Source organism: Solanum pennellii, chromosome 3 (assembly GCF_001406875.1).
Source record: "Solanum pennellii chromosome 3, SPENNV200".
Lineage (NCBI taxonomy): Eukaryota > Viridiplantae > Streptophyta > Magnoliopsida > Solanales > Solanaceae > Solanum > Solanum pennellii.
Window position 1 is genome coordinate 61,340,013 of NC_028639.1, and position 16,091 is coordinate 61,356,103.

A 16,091-nucleotide genomic window follows, 5' to 3' on the forward strand; every position below is an offset into this window, starting at 1 on the left:
AATATATAAAATAAATATATTTATTGTTAATTTTGAAATACTTCAAGTCTAGTCCTCAAAAGATGATCTTTTTGATAAAATTTGAAGTAGGGGCATTTGTAATCATTTATAATTTATTAAATATAAATTTATAATATGATTCAGATTATATTAAATTCATAAATATATTAATTCAAATAAATATTATGCATAAATATACTCGAGTTAAATATTTTAGTCCAAAAAATATGGACTTAATTTAAGTCTAAATTAATTGATTTGGGCTACAATGGATTAAATCAATTTCATCTCATTCTAGAGATCCATCTTGGCGCCACGTGTGCGAATGATGTGGCATGCCAAGTCAAATAGAAAACCAATAGAATCATGACATGTGTCAAAGATGACAAACCCGCTCCATAAAGCCCATATGCCATGTCACTTAAATTTGATTGGCCGAAAAGAATCCTGTTCCAATTGCAACTCCCCTATTCTAAAACTATAAATAGGGGTCCTCATAATTCAAAAAAGAAAGAAAATTCTAAACAAGAAGCTAGAGAAAATTTGTGGTATAAACGCCATTTAATTCTCTACAAAGCTACAAGTTTAAGAATTCAAGCATTCAAGTTCAAGAACGATCAAGATCAAGACCATCGAATTCAAGAACAAGCTCGAAGCCCTTGAATTTAAATAAAAGTCAAGATCAAGATAAAGTTCAAGTTCATTACAGATTCAAGAACAAGCTTTAAAGCCCTTGAATTTATATTAGAAAAGGCGAATTCAGAGGAATCATAGAGATTGTAACACTCGCATTTGAAATAATAAAATCGATTGTTGCTATAATTTTCCGTTCTTGATTATTGTTTTCTCAACGCGAATTTTATTGTCTATAGCATGATTGATAGTATATAGTCTCACAATCTCCACTAAGATATTTAATCTTGAAAATTGTTAGAATATTATTTCTAAACACATGATTAATTGTATATACCTTAATACCTACCACGAAAAAAAATATTTAGCGACCAATGGCGGATTGGCAGACGAAAAAACGCATATTGCTAAATAAAAAAAAATAATATAAATATCCAGCCTAACACAGAAAGCACTCAAAAAATTTAAACAAATCATCCGAAAGTATAGAACCAATTGACATGAGATAAGTAGGTCTCAAAAAAAATGAAAGAGATTAAATATTCGAGATATAATGAGGTAGTAGTAACAAATTTAAACTTGTTCCTCCGGAAGTTGGTATTGACGAAGGATATCATCACATGTAGGAAGAGGCTGATCACGGATGAAACCCATGGCATTGGCGAAATAGACTTCGGAAAACATGCCATTGTTGCGGGTGAGAGTGAGACTGGAATGATCACGACCAGCACTGGGCTTGTCACAGGTGGGATCGGGGCTCTTAACCAGGACCACATCACACACATCGTCACCACGACCACTTTTAAAGAAAATATTGTATTCTCCTTGAGACTTAGTCACACCTTTAACACTGTATGTGCATTTTTCCGTCATCCTGCTCTTGCACTCAATTTTAACCTTTGCGTCTTCCCATAAAACAACAAATCAAACATGGGGACAAAAATTCTAACATCACTTTACTTTACTAAAATAATAATATAATTATCGGTTAGGTACGTGGTGGCAGGGGTCTCAAAACCGCAGCGGCAAGTATCACGATAAACTTTTCCCTTCACAAGTAAAGGTTTGCCGGCAGAAGCAATTGATGCAAAGAGCAAGCAAATAGCGAAAAATGACACCAATCTTGCCATGTTGCGACAGAAATGAAATGAAATGAATCAAAAGATAAAAATTTAGTTGTGAAAGTAAGAATGATATATAATGTAGATAAGTGGACCCAATGTACCTAATATTCGACGTCATTTTATTTTTATCAACTTCAAAAAAATACTTTAAGTTAGATTATGATTTAGTAACTGTGTTTTTACTCAACTATATAATAAATAAATAAATAAAATTAAATCTATCAAACCCTAAGAATAAGTCAAAATGCAATAAGTGAGTAGCAAATTTCATATAAAGTGTTAATAAATTACATAATTTAACTCGGCAAATTGAAAAAAATGGAAGAAAGATAAGCGAGCGTACGTTGCGGCTATCTTCTAAATAATTTCGGAGTATGGATTCTACCGGCCACAATATTACGTAGTGGAACCCTTTCATTACGCTTAACTTTTTCGCCAATGCCTATTTTGGGAATACAATTTTATACACGATATATAAAAATATACATCACATATTCTTGAATTTATCAAAATGGTTTAAGACATGTGAATTAAATTAATTTCACAGCAAAATGTTATTATTGCAAAAGAATGATAAATGAGTGTAAAAACAATAAAATAAATAAGGAAAAATCCTTTTGGTCAGAATGATAAAATAACATATTATATCACATTATGTTATTTTCAGTATGCTATTTTACCTTTTTAAACATTTTTATCTTTTTAACTTTAATATCTTTGAAAAAACGAGAAAAAAATATTATAGACTTTTTAAATTTCAAATTGAATTATGGCAATGTATTAGATATTGGAAATTGGGCCTTGGAAGCCTGAGCACAATGTGTCTAGAGTGACTATAAAACTGAAGAACAAGGAGATTTTAAACTTAGTAGTTTCGTGATCATATAATGTGTGAGTCAAAATCATGGAATCCCCAAAATCTAATACATATAACTAGTAGGCTATTTATAGAGAGGTGCTAGATAGGTAACAACTTTCGAAGGGTTCACCCCTTTGCTGGTCTTCTGGTAGGTCACTAATAAACTCAGTAATTGCGTACAAATCAATGAACAAATCGACTTCCTTCGTAATTTGTGGATTGTCGAGCATATTTTATCTCCATCATATTTGATTGTGTCTTTGCATTTGGAATCATATGTCTGGACCTAAACAAGTAATATCACAATATTTTCGTTGATATCAGCACTGTTGATTTCGAAATTTTCTCAAATTGAGTTTCATCCTCTAGCCATATTTCAAGATGTTGTTCAATGCTTCTTAATTAGAGTATTTTTATCACGTCCCGCCAATTCTCAGTAAGATTTTGCATCTGGATAGAGGCGGAAGAGTTTAGAGTTGTGGAGAAGTTTATAAAAAACTCTAGAAGCCCCTAGATATTTCAAGAAGACTCTAGAATAACTTATAAGCTTTCTTGGGAAGCTTTTGAGAGTCCTAGAATGTATAGAGAGTTCTAGAAAAGGACTAGATATTTTCTAGGAAAGCCGAATTCTCGAACATGGACCAAAGTGTAAATATTTAGGGACTTGTGTAGTAATTTTTATTCATACTTTATCCCCTTGGAAATAGTTTAAATAGAGGGTCTTTCATTTATAAATCATCCAACAAGTTGTAAGCAATCTTCCAAGCAATATAAAGCCTTCTTCCAAACCTTTCTAAGTTTTTTCTTTCATTCTCTTAGCGATCTTAGTTTTAAAGGCTTACTTGAGCTTATAAGATCGTGAAAGATTCGTGAGTAAGTTATCAAGTGTCGCACTGAGCTTTAGTAAGACTCTAATTTTGTGACAACGTGGTATCAGAGCAGAGATTTGATACTAAGGGAATGACCAACGAAGGAGACGTAAACGACGCTAACACCACCAATGTCTGTCTGGAGTAAGGAAAGAAGAACCGCAAGGGAAAGAAGCACCAAAAGTAGTGAGGAAACGCTGCTCGACCCCACACCAAGCGAAGCGCTAACATCTCATCCATATTCAACCACCTAAGCAAATGACGGTGACCGTGGCGAGGAGCCTATTGACGTCACACCAGGAGAGGAGTGGATCGCAGGGGTTTCAATGGCGAGGCAGGCCGTGGAGATATTAGGCTAGAGTTTGAACGTGGTTGATGATAAGTTCAAGAATTTCGAGGACTTCACCCTTGAGGAGACGAAGCACCTCCGCAAGGAGTTGGAGAGACGCCAGCGTGCAGAGTTCGAGATGAAGGAGGCTATCACTTCCTTGGAGTGTCGGCTCATGGAGGCATTGAGTACGATTGAGACCATGAAGGCCGAGATAAAAGCACTCAAGGAAGGCGTGTGAGTTAGAGGATCATCATCGCTTGACCGAGATAGGGAGGCCAAGGTCGAGGCTCCCAAGCCACATGTGTTCAAAGGTGTCTGTGATGCGCAAGAGGTGGAGAATTTCTTGTGACACTTGTAGAATTACTTCAAGTGTAACCAAGTGAAGAGCAACGAAAACAAGATCAACACCGTTGTGTTGTATCTTTCTGAGATGACCATGCTGTAGTGGAGGCGTAAAGAGTCGGAAATAGCAAAGGGGCGTTGCACCATCAACACTTGGGAGCAATTTCAAGTGGAGTTTAAAAAGGCGTTCTTCCTTAACAACGTCATCTATGAGGGAAAAGAAAGTTTAGGGAACTGAAGCAAACAGACAACGTACACGCATATGGAATGTCGACAGGTCATGACTATTGATGAAGCCATCACGTAGGCCGAAGCTTTGACAGGCTTCAGGCACGAGAAGCCTGACAGAGCTAGAGGAGAGGAGATGAGAGGTAGTCATGACCATGGTGGGGGAGATTGTGCAAAGGCGAGGAGCAACGACCACATCCTTGAAGCATGATACCTATATGTCCGATGGCAGGAAGTCTATACGTCATAGCGACACAGAGAGAAAGACAAATATTGCCAAAAGAGGTAGTTGCTACATATGCGGTGGGCCACATGGCTATGTGAGGTGTCCTGAACTAAAGAGCCTTGGTGCTATCCTGCCAGAGCAGAAAGAGAAGGATGCACAAGAGTAAGGACAAGGTGTAGAGACGACACAGTTGAGATTGATAGGACTATGTGAAGCTATCACCAAGCAACCAGGGAAGTCAAAAGAATATGGTGTGTAGTATGTCAACATCACGATCAATGGAAGATCAACTCGTGCTATGGTCGACACGGGTGCAGATGTCAATATCATGACCAGTATGACGACAAAAAGGTTGGGACTGAGTTAGAGTCCAAGTAATGCCCAACTCAGGATGGTTGTCTGGAGTCGTGCAAGGAGTAAACATAACACTAGGCGAGTGTCAAGGTAAGACAACTTTCACTGTCGCTCCTTTAGATCTCTTTGATATAATTCTTCGCAAAAGTTCTTCCAGCAGTACCACATGGTGATCGATCCTTACCTCCAACGACTTTAGTCATGGAGCAAGGAGGAACTTGCATGGTGCCCCTCGTTAAGGTACCAATGATGGAAGGCCGAGTTCACCTAACAGCCATGCAACTCGAGAAAACCCTTAAGAAGACGGAGTTAACGTTTAGAACCACCATTGCAAGTTCAAAAGAAGACAATGGTTCTAAGAGGTCCTTGACACCATGCACGAAAAAGGTTCTAAAAGAGAATAAGGTCGTGATACCAGAGAAGCCGCCGAGGTTCTTGCCTCCTAGGAAGGAGGAAGATTATAAGTCCAAGCTAAAAAAGAATAAGGAGCAGCTGAAAGAACTACACGAGGGCCTTGATAGAGTCAATGGACTACTGGTTGCGCACGCGAGAAGACAAGACTTGGTTGCCGATGCAGCAACCATGCGACATGGTCGTCGCATCAATAGGTGGGGGAAAGTGTCACGTCTCGTCAATTCTCAGTAAGATTTTTCTTCGGATAGAGGCGGAAGAGTCTAGAGTTGTGGAGAGGTTTATAAAAAACTCTGGAAGCCTCTAGATATTTCAAAAAGACTCTAGAATAACTTAGAAGCTTTCTTGAAAAGCTTTGGTGAGTCCTATAATGTATAGAGAGTTTTAGAAGAGGACTAGATATTTTCTAGGAAAGCCTTAGAATTCTCTAGGCTAGTCGAGAATTCTAGAACATGAACCAAAATGTAAATATTTAGGGACTTGTGTAGTAATTTTTATTTACACTTTATCCCCTAGGAAGTAGTATCAATAGAGGGGCTCTCATTTATAAATCATCCAACAAGTTGTAAACAATCTTCCAAGTAATATAAAGTCTTCTTCCAAATCTTTCTAAGTCTTTCCTTTCATTCTCTTAGCAATCTTGGTTTTAAAGGATTACTTGAGCTTACAAGATCGTGAAAGATTCGTGAGTAAGTTGTCAAGTGCAGCACAGAAATTTAGTGAGACTCTAAGTCCATGACAGTTTTGGTCATTTACTTTTGCAACATGTCGACACTATAGCAAAGGGCGGATAAAATTAATTTGTGTTTTAAGTCAGTTCTCATTTAATCTTGGTCAAAACTCAAAATATTCTATCAGTGAACCAGTGAACACTTTTGCAAGGCTTATGCCTTTTTTTCTCTTGAGGTAAATATTTTTCTTTCATATTTTCCATCTTAATTAGATTTTCTCTTAGAATCAAAGGGTATGATATCATGAGGATTGATCGATTCGAACTCGAGTTTTTATCTAATGGGGACTATGTGGAAAAGTATAATTATGCATGAACTTTTATCCTAGATCGATCAATTTTTTCTTCTAGCATGGAATTATGAATATGGTCTTTAACTATGATATCAATGGGGTACCTAGAATCCCCATGAAAGGGTTATTTGAGCATAAACTTTATGAATGAGATTTGTATGATCATGAAAATCTACGATTTGATGAAATAGCTTTAAAATAAATAGCTAGACCTTCTAAAAAGTCAAATTAAGTGGATTTGAATACTTAAACCTTCGTTTAAAAAGATCGATAATTCAAGTGTCATTATATTTCATTTATCTTTGAATTTCATACTAGACATGGTTTTAAGTCAATCGACAATATCACGTATCGATGTGGCACCGAGCCAATCAATCAGCACAACAATCATGCATAATCACATAGCACCGAGCCAATCAATCAGCACAACAATCATACATAATCACATAGCACAACAAGCATGCATAATCACATAGAACAATGAAAAAGACCACTTGAACCCACAAGTTACAATTACAAGTTCATTTTGATATGCTTTCCTACCACGCATTGCACAAATGATACTAAAAAGCAATAGTCATGAATACATATATAGTCGAAAACGTATAACCATCACTTATATATATACACCTTTATGTCAACAACCCAAAATTCTGAACTTCATTATGAGCCCATATTCATTCCCTAGAAAAATATCTCCTTATCCTATGAATTGATGCTTCTTTCATTTGTTTATTTCCCCTTAGTTACTTTAAGTTCCAGAATTTACTATGACCTAGCAATATCATAAGCACATAACCTTACAATCAACACCAAATCATTCAAGATTAATAATCAAGAATTAGAGAGTTGTCACTTAGTTATTATCCTTTCCCGCCAGAACAACAACAAAAACATTTGACCATCTAGACTCCATGCCCAAAGGCCTTGGCATGAAATTTTCGAATACTTATAAGATAAAATGCGGTAAAAGCAGGTCTCACGAACAAATTGAAAGAAAGCCTAGCCTACTGGACGCTAAACACTGATGAATCTTATCCCTGCGTATGACTCTGGGGAAACACCCTTTGATGAACGCCATGAAAAATTTGTAGAATTTTGCCTTCCTAGTGCGGAAATTCTTCCTCCTCCATTGCTCCCTCTCCAAACTGAGGAAGGAAAATAAAAGATGACACCTTAATTAGGTTGTTGAATTTTGCCATAGAGAGAGACCTTCCGCTATGGTGAGTTGACATCTACCAGCCCAGAAAATTAATTTAAGTCAAAATTCTTCATGTTCAGATTTTAGAAGTTCTTGCACTACACCAGTGTACCTTTGAGACTCCGCAGGAGATGCTCTTTAGTAACGACAGATCGGATGGTGATAATTTTATTGTCAATATAACGATAACCAACGTTAACGACTAGAAAGCTGTTAATTAAAACCCATAACGAATATCAATTGATTTTGTTTTCAATTTAAATTGTTACAAATCGAAAAAAGATAAAGCAAATCAGTGATACATTATATTGAATTGAACAACCAATAAAGACCTCTACATCGTCTTAGTCCAAATGGAATTTTTCTATGCGAATTCAAATTACGAGCTTGAATACATGCTATAGATACATCAAGTGGAAAAAAAGTACCAGAGTTTCACTACAAATTTTACCTAATCAAAAACATGAAAACATTTAGGGGTTGTTTGGTAAAGTATATTAGGAAAAATAATGCATATATTAGTCTTGTGTATTACTAGTACCTTGCTGATAACATGGATTTCTAGGTATTAGCAACGAAATGATTTTATTGCATGCATTAAAATGCTAAAAAAAAAAAATACTTGTCCCTCAAAACCTTTTTTTACATCTTTTCCACCTTAAAAGTGGAGGGTATCTTTGTAAATAATTTTTTAATGTTATACACATACAACAAAAATAACTTTTAGTGGCATTAAATATTGATATTAATAAAGAGTGTTAAAGTCTTTACGTCATTAGTTATGTCAATAGATTCAGTGTCACTAAAGGCTTTAAGGACATATACAAAAAGTGACAATTGCCGCTAAAAATACATATTTGGCGGCAATTAAGAATTAATTTTCGTTAATGATCATTTTTGTTGTAGTGACATACTATTTTTAATGCATCAAATCAAACAAATGCATAAAAATAATCTATGTATAATTAACAAAAACATTACTAATAGACTCTATTTAACATTATTCCTATACACTTTACCGAACGACCCTGTACAATCTTCAAAATTATATATGCAAATATAAAACAAAAAGAAAAAAACAGAGAAGCTCTGTTTGTTTTCAAGCGGAAAAGACACCATTACTAGCTGCAACACTGACATCACTCTGAGGCTGAAAACTCTCTTATGAATCATCTTCTCATCAATCTTGATTTTACTTAACCTCATTGTTATTCTAGAAGACGAAAACGAAAAAGAAGGAGATTCATAAATATTCTTAACCAAAGTTGAGAAATAAGAGAACATTTCAATTTCTTCTTCTCTAGCACAATATTTCTTTGAATTATTAACCCTCCTTTCATATTCTTCTGCAACCAACATTGCTATTTCAGCCATGACGATACTTAATAGGAACTTCAAAATCCAAATTCTGTTTTAGTTTTTTGATGGATTGGAATCTTGTGTTTGAGATTTTTATAGGAATGGATAAGGTTGATTTCCACTTTCTATGTTACAACAACGTGTAAGGAGTATTATGGTAATGCGGTCTTTATGGCTTGCTAAATCCACTAATTTGAATTTTAATTGTTATAGGTGAATATTGTGCACCTTTTTTTTTCACCCATGGTATATTTATCATTTTTTAAATTAATTTTTTAAAATTATTTTAAATAGTTTTAAGTGTAAATGTTTGTTATCCTCAATACTTATGTATAAATTATTATTTTAAAAAAATTATACGTTCGAATTCAACTAAGATTCAAATGCATAATTATTATTTTTGTACGACATGATATGTTTTTGGACGGAAAGATTATTAAGTTAAAATTGTTAAAGAAAAACAAATTGGTTGTTTACACATACTAAAACTCATACTAAAAGCTAAATCTTGTGAATTGATCTAGTATATAAAAGCACGTAGCTGGTACCGTTTTGGGACTCGTTGGTATTTGCTATAAGTAGACAAGTTGGATTAATTGAATTAATTAAAATTAACTAATGAATTGAACTCGACGTCATTTAAAGTTTACTTGAGTTTGATAAAGATAGATCAAATAACGGGTCAATATAATATGCCTCACCTAATCTAACCTTTAAAATAATCATTACATATATTTTTTATTATTTTCACAACCACCATTCTAATTCCAAATCCAGATCTTAAAGTTGTGCAACATTTCTAGCTTGCAAAATAAGTAAATGCATGGATGATAGAACCTAGCTAGAGACTTTGAAATTTTTAATAGAATATACTAAACTTATCTATTTCGCTCAATGAAAATACTTGACACTATATATATACATATATATATCGTACTTTCAGTGGATAGCTGATGTATCACCAAGCCTGAGCTCAAGATCAATGCTACTGGTCTTTTGTCTCTTTGAAATTGATGGTATGCCTACTGAAAAACTTGACTCCTCATCCAACAAATGGCGAATTATCGACTGGTTTTGAGGAAGGGTAGTCTTGATTTGGCTTTGAGAATGAGCTACTACTACTGATTCTTCGTTAATTGCTTTGGCTCTATCCCTTCTATGGATGTTCATGTGACCACCTAAGGCTTGACCATACCTCAAAACTTTCTTACAAAACCTACATATGTAATTGTTTGAAGCATTCAAGTAATGGAATGAGTGGTAGTCCCTTTTACCAAGTCTTCTCATTGAAACTAATTAATCAAGGAGAAGGATGAAAAGGGAGTAATTATAAGTTGTAAAAGTGTATTGAAAAATAAGCTTGAGATCTAGTGAAACAACTTATATGTAATAATGGACAATGTAATTATACTAATAGCATGGTACACATAATTTCATATAGTATATGTACGATGGATACTAACGCATCTCTTGGAGAACTGATGTCATTTGTGAAGAGTAAAATAAAAAGTAAAATCTTGCGTTTAGTTGAAAAGTCTTTTTCTTCTTCGTTTTTGATTAACGTTTTTTTGCCAATTCCTCGATGCTTCTTCTGATCAATTTTATGTGATTGTCCTATCACTACAACAAATAAAGGACTTTGCACCAATTATTTATTGGTAAATATAATATCATTGTTGTCATATTATATTTAGCTATAATAACAAATATGAGCATTTATAGCCATCACTTAATAAAAATATTGCTAATAATTTTAACAATTTTGAATATGATGATATTAACTCGATCATTGCTAAAAGAAATTCTTATTGTCACTACATATACGGCATATATAGGAAAAGCAAATCTAAGGGAGAAAAATTACTCTAGTTGTTTAACTAACACATTGATTATATATGTTTGGTTGTGTGATTAAGTCAATTACACGATTATCGGGGTAACTTGTTCCATTATTTCCAAAAATAAATAAAGATAAAACAAAGATTACTTAGTCAACGGATAATAGACTAGTTCTTCTCTATCAGAATGAAAGTTAACGAGTCTAATTATCAATAGTAAACTTGGACATCAATTTCTTATTTCTTCGAGTAATTTATATGTCTAGAGAGAGAAGTATACTATAATAAATCATAATTATCTGTAGTAAGAAGAAATAAAATTACTTCAAAGAATTATAACAGAGAAATACTTATATAAGTTCTTTTTCTTAAAACTATGGGTTTTGAGTTCTCTAACTTGTACACCAACATCCGACCATCATTAAATAGGTAAAATTAATGGATGGAATCTTAAACTTGGCTTCGATTATCGGTTTGACACTTAAAATGTATTCCATGATCAACTAAATAAATATGTGTCTTGTCGTAATGTATGCGTCCACTTACTTATATGGGATCAGCTCCTCACAACAATTATATTTAATAAATAAACAACAAATGCAAGAAGTAAAGATGACAATCACTTCACGTCGAAACCTCCTTTCTCAAGGGAGGAAAATCACGACCTGTTCTCAACAGGACTTTTCAAAATCACTTTCACTAATCTTCAACAAGCAAGAGTTAAAGTCGGTTACAAAACAAGAAATTAACCTACAACTCTCTACACTAAGTAATACTCCGTATCACTTAGCTGAACACAGGCAGATACAACACTACTCTCTATACTAATTCCACTTGATTAATATAGACTTGAAGTAAAGGCCTAAGTTACCTGTAACCCAGCCCTTACAGTGATTCATCCGAGTCTGAAACATTTCTATAAAAGCTGAAACGAATCCTACAATATAAGAACGACTACAAGCAAACAGGAATACAACAAACACAAAAGCAATAAATCACTTTGAACGGCTTTCTTGTTGTTCTTGAAGCTTGAAGAATTCTCTGCTTTTGAATGAATGAGTAATATTGTTGTTTGATCTTTGATATATATAAAATGAAAGGTTATTATCCATCAGACAAACAACCTAGTTGTTCCTGATTGGTGAAGTACTCTGCGCTTCACCAACCTTCCTGACGCAGACAATTTTTACAACTGTCCAGCACTTCTGACGCCTTGGACTAGCTTCATACTCTGCAGAGGACCAGGTCCCAGCACTTGTGAGAAGATCATCGAAAAATCTTGAAGCACATAGCTCCTATCAATTTCCCCCTTTTTGATGATGAGAAACAACTTCATAGCTTCCTCACACATTCATTCAATTAGTTTGGATTGGTTCCCCCTTAATCCATGTTTCCCCCTTTTTGACATGGGACCTGCATCCATGCCATGCACAACCTACCGCTTCCCCCTTTTTGACATGGGACCTGCATCCATGCCATGCACAACCTACAACACAATACACAAGCAAAATACACAATCTTTCCCCTTTTGACATCATTGAAAAGGAGAGACAGTAAACATATGCAAGTTATAACACTAGGCAAACAAGGCTATGGCCACACAGAATATGTAAAAGCATAAAGAGATAGTAAAAACACGCATAGACAGAGCCACATAAACAAAAAGAGATCAGATCATATAAATACTATCCACTGTAATTTATTCGAAACATCAAGCCATAGGAGTAGAGTATAGACGGATAGAAGAGGACAACATGACACATTTAGGACGTAGGGGAAGTAGGGGATAAAGGTACGCATAAGCAAAAGTAGTCTCTCATTGGCATCCTCATGAGCTTTGATGAGCTGAGTCTGAATTTCCTCACTCGGGGAGGCATTTTTGGCTTTCAGTTGATCATTCTCATCCCTCAACGAGCTTAACACTTCCTCATTACCCTGACCGGTACCAGGTCTGCTTGAGATCACTTTCTGCAGTTCAGACTTGAGAGTGGAAACTTCAACCTCCTTGGTATTCAAAATGGCAGCAAGATCATCCACTTCTCATTTTAAAGTTGTTTGTTGATCAAGGACCAGTGCAACTTCAGAATGGCCTGGAGCTTCCCTTTCAATGCATTTGCAGTCTTGTAATATAGAATTGGTGAACATTTAATTAGTGGTATCAGGTACCGCGACTCTTAATGGTACTTAAAAGTGATTAAACACAAGGTTCAAAAGATACCCATATGGAATCCCATGTTTGGCTTTCTTCCATGTGCATATATTCAAGCACGATGGCAGGAAGATTTATCTCCTCAAAATCAACCAGTTTTTCCATAAGAAATAAATCTGCCGCAGATGCCATATTATGTTTTTCCATTCGAGGAAATAGCACCGTATTGAAAAATTCAAAAGTCAATTGAAACTCATCTTTAAGATACTTTTTGGGTACTCTAGCCCTTTTAACTTCACCACGTTTTATGGCAAGTTGGGTAAATGCGGCAAATTGCTTGCACCCTTCGATAGACCTTATTCCAGCCTATGGCACTCCTAGAATGATACCTAAAATTTTCTCATTCAAGCTTATTTACACTTCTTTGACAACAGTTGTAATTCCCCCATCCTCAAGAAATTACATTTTTTAGTAGAACTAACGCACCTCAGGTTCACGCAAGTATGGGGCAGGGGGTTCAAATAGATGTCCCCACTCTTGGATTGTAACAACATTAACAAGTGTTGCTATACCAGGCTTTGTCAGTATGTCTGAGGCAAACACTCTTCCATTCAGCACCTTTTGGACTTTCATCTTTTCAATCCTTTCCTCCCTTGTCATTTTTGGTTCTCTACTCTAAACCTTGGGACTATAGGTCCCTTTACGAGTTGAACTTCCATATTCCCTTTTACTTGAGATTTTCCCTTTTTATCCTTGGTTCGTTTTGCTGGAGATTTCCTTGGTATCTTTTGACTCCCCTTGGATTATACCCTCACATCCTTTGCTTCCCTATGACGTTTGGCCACATATATGGCAACATCCTCAGATTGAGTTTCACTGTTGTCAACTGAAATAGGATTTGGAACTTGCCCCTATTGTAGGATTCATTGTGCCCTTTGACGCCTTATCTTTTCAGTTTGTGCTGCATTAGCCACCATGGCACTAACTAGCACCTTTGAGTGACACTCCTTGTTCCATATTTTCTTTCGCTTCCTTTCACATCTATCATAGCCACTTTTTCCTTCCCTTTGCGTTTTCTTTCTTCTTCGCTATCAATACGTGTATACACCGCATCATCAGGAGTGACTGACACAGTATTTCATTCAAGTCCTTCAACATGTGAACTATTTCCACCCCTTGTCCCTCGCCTACTCCATCTCAAGGGCACTTCCTCCTCTTCCTCCCCATCCATATCAACATCAAAAGATTTGGGAGTTTTGTTAAAGATGGGTTGACTTCTAGAAGGGACCTGTTCAGGAGACTTAAGGCTTCACTCAGTAGTGGTGACCGAGAATCGCCTCTAAGTGAGGCCAAACTCTGGATAGCCACCAACTCAGTCTCTGCTATAAGAATATACGACTCTGGACCTCTTCCTTCAAGTAAATCTCCCTCAAAGAGTTTTTCAGACATAGTGGATGAGACTGCCATTGACGCACCTTCTACATATTCAGATACTGGTTCAAGACTAAGATTTGCCACAGATTGTGCTTTACAGGTTTGAGAACCTCCCTTAGATAGAACTAATGTTAGAACAGGGTATTCACCCGGTCATCGGCAAAGCAGAGCCATCTCAACTCCAATTATAGGTATGTTAGAAACATCTTAAGTTCCACCTCCACATAGGGGAGTCAATGGTGGCTCTTATAGAACGGGAGTAGAGAAATCAAATGAACTAGGGTTTTTGATTTCTAGGGAGATTCGAGATTTTGAAGAAGTGTAGATTTAGACATTGTAACAAAAACAAGGAAAACGGTAAAATTTCGGAGAACAATCTAGAAATATTGTTCAAGAAGGAGTTTAAGGAAGATTTAATGATTTGTTTAGAACGAAAGAGGTGTATTTAAAAAGAGAAGGGTATAGGGTCCCCAACAGTGTCAATGATTCATTCAAAAGTGAAAAGCCCCATAAATTGACACGATGACCGAAACAAAGACACGTAGTATGATGTTGACAGTTGAGTAGGTAGCATAAAATGATACTAACCTTCGGAGGACCAGGTCCTTCATTTTGTTTTGTCAACTTAGTTTTGTGTGATTGAATCATCTTTTCAGCTAAGCTCACCATGAGTGTATACCTGCATTAAGGTACAAGGAGTGAATTCTCAAGTAACTAGTATTAAAACAAGCATAGATATCTGTCCTCCTAGACATAGTCAAGTAGGAGCTTCTTGAGTAGCCTTGTTCAGAGATTATGTGATCTTATGCATTCCCAATCTCAGACTGTTTTTCATGAAGCTTTCTTTACTCAGAGGATTTGTAAAAATATCTGCTAGCTGATCTTCAGTGTTGCAAAACTTCATCACAACATTCATCTTCTCAACAATGTCCCTCAGAAAATGGTGCCTCACATCTATGTGTTTTGTCCTCTTGTGTTGGACATGATTCTTTGCCATATTCATTGCACTAGTGTTGTTGCACATGACAAGATTAATATATTTGAGTATACCAAAATCTTTCAATTATTGCTTAATCCACAGAAGTTGTGCGCAATATGAAGCGTCAGCCGCATAATCTGCATCAGCTGCAGACAAGGCTACTGAATTTTGTTTCTTGGTTCCCCAGGAAATCAGTGATGATCCCAAAAAGTGTCCCATCCCTGAAGTACTTTTTTGATCCACCAAGAATCATGCATAAGAAGCATCGACATAGCCAGTTAGATCAAAAGTGTCACCTTTTGGGTAGAAGAGGACCAGGTCCTGCGTTCCCTTCAAGTATCTCAAAATTCTTTTTGCTGCTTTCAAATACGACTCATTTGGCGCTGCTTGAAATCTTGCGCACATTCCCACACTGAAGACTATGTCTGGGCTGCTAACAGTAAGATACAAAAGTGATCCAATAACACCTCTATACATGGTTTGTTTGACTTCTTTACCCGCTTCATCTTTGTCAAGTCTTGCACTTGTACTCATGAGAGTGTCTAAAATCTTCGCATCTAGTATATTGAACTTATTGAGTAGCTCCTTGATATACTTCTCTTGGCAAATAGAAGTGCCTTGAGAGGATTGTCTGATTTGCAGTCCCAATAAGAATGTAAGTTCACCCATCAGTTCAGCAAACTCCTTGCATAGACCATCTGAGGTTGCTCCAAAATTATATCATCAACATA

General features: G+C 35.9%; 1 pseudogene; it reads right to left on the reverse strand.

Moving 5' to 3' along the window:
• Positions 1 to 1,206: 1,206 nt before the first annotated feature.
• On the reverse strand, positions 1,207 to 1,763 carry LOC107013547 (annotated as a pseudogene).
• Between the last annotated feature and the right edge of the window lie 14,328 nt (positions 1,764 to 16,091).